The following is a 6,248-nucleotide window of genomic DNA, read 5'->3' on the forward strand; positions in this document are numbered from 1 at the left end:
GCTTATTCAGGCTACCATCAAATCAAGATGGATCCAGCTGATCGCCTGAAGACCTCCTTCATCACGCCCTTCGGGGCCTACTGTTACACCACCATGACGTTCGGTCTAAAGAACGCAGGTGCGACATTACAATGCTGCATGGAGCAGTGCCTATTGCCACAGATTGGCAGAAACATACACATCTATGTGGATGACATCATCGTCAAGACGAAGCAGCACTCCAGCCTCCTCGACGACCTGCGGGAGACATTCACCAATCTGCGCGAATACAAGATCCGGGTCAACCCTGAGAAGTGCGTCTTCGGGGTCCCAGGCGGCAAACTCATGGGGTTCTTCGTATACGCCCGCGGCAGCGAAGCGAACCCTCGGAAGATCAGCACCATCGAGCGGATGGTGCGGCCGGCTCGGATCCTCGACGTCGAAAACTTCATCGGCTGCTTGGCATCCCTCAGCCAGTTCGTTAGCTGGCTTGGCGAGAAGGCCTTTCCACTCAACCAGCTCATGAAGAAGACGACGAAGTTCGAGTGGAACGACCAGGCAGAGAAGCCTTCCGCGACCTCAAGTGGGTAATCTCGAGCCTGCCAATCTTGGCAGCCCCATCTGAAAGGGAACCCATACTCATATACATCGCGGCGACCACTCGCATGGTCAGCGTAGTGTTGGTAGTTCAGTGCAAAGAGGAAGGCAAGGCCCTGCCAGTGCAGCGCCCTGTCTACTACCTTAGATTGGTCTTGTCCGCCTCTAAGCAGAACTACCCTCATTATTAGAAAATGTGTTATGGTGTTTACCTTGCTGCAAAGAAATTGAAACAATACTTCCAAGAGCATGCCATCACTGTGGTGAGCACGGCTCCGCTTTCAGAGATCACAGGTAACCGTGATGCCATGGGCAGAATTGCCAAATGGTCCATCGCCATGGCGGACCATGATATCCGGTACGAGCCTCGCACCGCCATCAAATCACAGGTGGTGGCCGACTTCTTAGTCGACTGGGCTGAGACGCAGTTCGAGCCACCGCCTCCAGACTCCATGCATTGGCGGATGCACTTGGACGGCTCGAAAATGCGGACAGGACTGGGAGCCGGCATCATCTTGACGTCCCCGAAAGGGGACCAGCTCAAGTACGCTCTCCAGATCCATTTTGCTGCCTCCAACAACGTCGCCGAGTACGAAGCACTGGCTCATGGCCTCCGGCTTGCCAAGGAGATCGGCATCCGGCGGCTCATATACTTCGGCGATTCAGACTTGGTGGTGCAGCAGGTCTCTGGCGAATGGGACGCCAGGGACGCCAACATGGCGAGCTACCGCTTCTTCATCCAACAGCTCAGCGGCCCCTTCGAGGGTTGTGAGTTCCACCATGTTCCCAGAGCGGAAAATGAGGCGGCCAATACGCTGGCGAAGATCGGCTCCACGAGGCAGGCCATTCCAGCCAGCGTCTCCCTCGAGCAACTCCACAACCCGTCTATCAAGCCGTCTCCTGAGTCGGCATCAATCTTCGTACCGGCCGACTCCACGATACAAGTGCCGCCGGCTCCGCCAGTTATGCCGGCTGTGGACCCCACGCCGGCTGCACCGACGGCACCGGCTCCAAACGCGGCACCGACTGAGTCTATGGTGCAAGCGCCGTCGGCTCCACCAACTACGCCGGCTTCGGATCCTAATCCGGCTCCATTGGTCCAACCGACTCCAATAGCGGCACCAGCTACAACGACTACCCCGGCTCTGTCCGGGCTCGAATCCTCCCAGTGGGTGGACGTCATGGAGATAGACGGTGAGCCGGCTGCAGTAATAACACCGGAGACACCATCAAGCTCGGGGGCTGCAGAAGCCTCCAACAGTCAAAACAAAGCAGAGGCGACCCTTGTATCGGCTCCATCATGGGCTCAGGCCATTCTGGCCTTCCTTCTTCGCGGCGAACTTCCTCAGAACGAGGTGGAGGCGAGACAGACCCAGTGCAGGTCTGCCGCCTACGCCATCATCAATCGCGAACTGGTACGACGCAACACGACTGGCGTGTTCCAACGCTGCGTCGAGTCAGAAAAAGGGCAGCAGATCCTCAGAGACATCCACCACAGGGAGTGTGGGCATCATGCCACCTCTAGAACCCTGGTGGCGAAAGCATTGCGCCATGGATTCTACTGGCCCACGGCCCTCGAGGAGGCTGTGGATCTGGTGGACAAATGCGAAGGCTGCCAACGCTTCAGAGCACAAAGCCATATGCCGCCTTCAGCGCTGAAAACCATTCCCTTATCATGGCCATTCGCCGTCTGGGGACTGGACATGGTTGGGCCCTTCAAGACGGCTCACGGAGGGATGACACATCTTCTGGTAGCCGTCGACAAGTTCACCAAGTGGATCGAAGCCAGGCCTATCAAGAAGCTTGACGGCCCCACTGTTGTCAGGTTCATCACAGACATCTCTGTCCGATATGGCGTTCCCCACAACATGATCACCGACAATGGCACCAACTTCGCCAAGGGCGCCCTGGCGCTCTACTGTTCCAAGGTAGGCATCCGGCTCGACTTGGACTCAGTGGCACACCCTCAGTCAAAAGCCCAAGCAGAGAGGGCCAACGGCCTGATCCTAGCCGGCATCAAGCCAAGGCTGGTGGCACCACTGGTCAGGTTAGCCGGCTGCTGGATTGAAGAACTGCCGGCTGTGTTATGGACCCTCCGCACCATGCCCAACCGGTCGACCGGCTTCACTCCATTCTTTCTGGTATATGGGTCTCAGGCTATTATCCCCACGGATGTCCAATTCGACTCGCCTCGGGTCACCCTATACATAGAAACAGAGGCGAAGGAGGCCAGAGAAGACGGTGTGGATCTCCTCGAAGAAGCAAGGGACTTGGCTTTGAGCTGGACGGCCATCTACCAACAGAAGCTGAGATACTACCACAGAAAAAAGATCAGGCCTCTCTCTTTTAGGGAGGGAGACTTGGTCCTCAGAAGAATCCAGCGCACTGCCGGCCAGCACAAGCTCTTACACCCCCTGGGAGGGACCCTTCATCATCAGTAGGGCGTTGCACAACAACGCTTACTACCTGATTGACGCCCAGAAGCCAAGGAAGCACAGGAGGGACGACTCCGGCAAGAAACAGAACGCCCATGGAATGCGGCGTTGCTCCGCCCGTTCTATTGCTAAAAGGCAGAAGTGAAGCAAAGGAAAGAGCATGCACATGTATCTTCCTCCCTCTTCAGGGAACAACGAAGGCAATAAAAAGAGCATGCTCCATGTTTCTTTTTATTGAGAGATTTTCACTCAGTGTACGGGCTACACCGTGTACCACCTCTTGCCGACTTAATCGAGCCCGGAGGCTACGCAGCGCGGCCCCTTGCTGGCCTTAAACAGGCTCGGGGGCTCGCTCGCCGCCTGAACGGTCCACCCTTGTAGACGGGCACATAGTGTACCGGCTGACTCCTGGTCCTTCGCTCGAGCCTGCGGGCTGGCTCCGGTCGCTCGGTTCGCAAAGTGACGCCAGGTCAGGTCGAATACATGCATAGTCCGGCTATACTAGGGACGACCGGCTTGGGCTGGCTCGATCGTATATACGATCTCATTCAATACTCAAGACGGCCTCTGACCACCGACACCAACAAAGACGATAAAAAGAGCATGCTCCATGTTTCTTCTTAAAGAGTTTTCACTCAGTGTACGGGCTGCACCGCGTACTACCTCTTGCTGGCTTAATCAAGCTCGAAGGCTACGCAGCGCGGCCCCTTGCTAGATTTGAACAAGCTCGGGGGCTCGCCAGCCGCTTGGACGGTCCACCCTTGGAGATGGGCACATAGTGTACCGGCTGACTCCTGGTCCTTCCTACGAGCTTGCGGGCTGGCTCTGGTCGCCTGGCTTGCGAAGTGACGCCAGGACAGGTCGAATACATGCAAAGTCCGGCTATATTTGGGACGATTGGCTCGAGTTGGCTCATTCAAGCCGGCCTCTGATTGGCTTATGTCCTATTCTTTACGTCTTGATGGCTCCGGATAAGAGAAGTCAACCAGGAATCAAAATACGGGATCATAAGACAACACGCTTGGTGACGAATATAATGTTGTATATATACATTCACAAAAGCATTGGCCCATGGCCCACGTTTGTTACATCCCTCCGGTGGTAGAACCAAAAACACAGAAGGACACCAGTTACGGGACAGCGGCCTCAGTGGTCGTCTCGGCTGCTGCTCCTGATGTGGTGGCATCACCGCCTTCGGCTCCTCCAGAGGTGGTTGCGCCGTGTCCCCCGCTGAGGCCCCCGGCTCCGCTGATCCCGGAGTCGGCATACGCCACACCACTGGAGGCGGCTGCAGATTCCGCTGCCTGGACCACCTCGTCGGAGCTGCCGTCGGCGTCATAGCGTTGAAGGCCGTGCAGATCTTCAGCGATCACACCGCCGTCTTCACCCCGCTCCAAGACGAAGTCATCCCAGGCTGCGTACTCCGCGACGGCGCTGGCTCTCACCCGGAGCTCCTCCTCCATGCCTTGCAGCTCCGCCTCTGAGCCGTCGCGCTGGGCAGCAAGCTTGCCCAAGTTTAGGTTCCCATAGAATGACTTGGCCAAGCACAGGGCCTTATAAGCCCAGACCGCGTTGCGGAGGCACGCCAGGCGTCCAGGCGCTCTCCACCCACTACGAGCCAGCGGGCAAGCCGACTCATGGTCGCCGGCTCCACGCCCTCCGGCCACAGGGCCGCCACCATCGACGAACCTGCAACCTGGAGCTGAGCCACAGACTCGCCCAGGACGTGCAGGCGGGCCCGAAGGTCCACCCCGATCTCCTCCACGCTCTAGCCGGAGGTAGTATCTACCTCCTGCCCGGCCGTGCGGCGCTCCTCACGGCACACCTCAACGGCGGTGTCGGCTGCGACCTGGGTCTCGGGGAAGAGATCTGGAGTAATGGCAACCAGGACGTAAGAACACAACAAGAGGAGGAGACGGCAAAAAGACCAAACATAAAACAAGGAAAAGCGACCCACGCTGGAAGGCGCCGTCGGTCTCATGAGAGACCTCAAGGACCTCGCGCTCCCGCACCTTACTCGCATGAGTAAGGCAGGCGATTTCCTCCTGGAGGGTCGCGGCAGACTCCAGCGCCTTGGCCAGCTGCGTTTGCTTCTGGGTAACGGCTTCATCCTTCTCCCTCAAGGCGGCGTCCTTGAGGTACACCTCCTCGAGGTGAAGCGACGCGAGGCGGTCCATGTCGGTAGAGTAGGAGGCCTCCTTCTCTTGCAGCGTGGCCCGCCGCCGCTCCAACTCGACCCGGCCGGCCGCCTCGAGCTCCTTCTTCTCCGCCTGAAGAAGGTACAGGTGCTCTTGGAGCCGGCCGCCGGCGTCGCGTAGGGCATCATGCGCCGTGGAAACCTCGCCCAGCCGGGCTTCAAGCTCGGCAATCCGGCTATCAGCCCCCAGGTGTTGGTCCCATAGCTCGTTGTACGCCTGTACCTAAGCATCGTAAAGCGCGTGCGAAAGGGGAGAGAAAGGGAAGAGGATTAAGATTTGACCTGGTTAAAAGCCTAACCAACTCGATTCTCGGGGGCTACACCCAGTGGGTGCGCTTGCGTGCCCCCACTGAAGAAAACTGTGCAGGGAAAAAGGCCTCCAAGAGATTCGGACCGGTTGGCAATCAACCCGCCTGATTCTCTGGGGCTACACCCAGTGGGTGCGCTGTCGCGCCCCCACAGACGCCAAGAGAAGAGAAAAAAGCACAAAGAAAAACTAAAGAAGGCAATGCCTACCTGGGTGCGGGCTTCCAGCCGCTCCATGTCGCCACATACCATGCGGGCCGCCTGCTCCACCTTCGACCGGCTTCTGCTAAACAACGACACCAGCTCCGGTTCGCCGGAAAGAACGGAGCCGACGGGCAGTCGCAGGAGGGCCAAGTTGGCCGCCCGCCATGTCTTCATGGGCCAGCTCCCAGCCCGGCCCCTGGCCCTTGGCGCGACAGGGCCGTGCTAGGGAACGACGATGGCGTCGGCTCCTGGTGCCGGCTCGACTGCCGGCTCGGGTGCCGTCCCGACCGGCGCTACCTTCCCTGCAGGAGGCGGATGAGCCGCGTCCGGGGCATCCATGGTCACCCCTGAGGCATCAGGGGCCATGTCCGACGCTGTCAGGTCCAGCACCGGCGCGTGAGGAGCCGCTTCGGCCCTGGGAGAAACAGGGATCGTCTCCAGGTCCACCTGCTCCGAGGCTACCGGATCAGATGGCTGGGCCCCTTCGGTCCTTGGGGAAGGCCTGGAGGCGGCCTCGCTACCTGGCTCCT

Source organism: Hordeum vulgare, chromosome 7H, assembly GCF_904849725.1.
Source record: "Hordeum vulgare subsp. vulgare chromosome 7H, MorexV3_pseudomolecules_assembly, whole genome shotgun sequence".
Classification (NCBI taxonomy): domain Eukaryota; kingdom Viridiplantae; phylum Streptophyta; class Magnoliopsida; order Poales; family Poaceae; genus Hordeum; species Hordeum vulgare.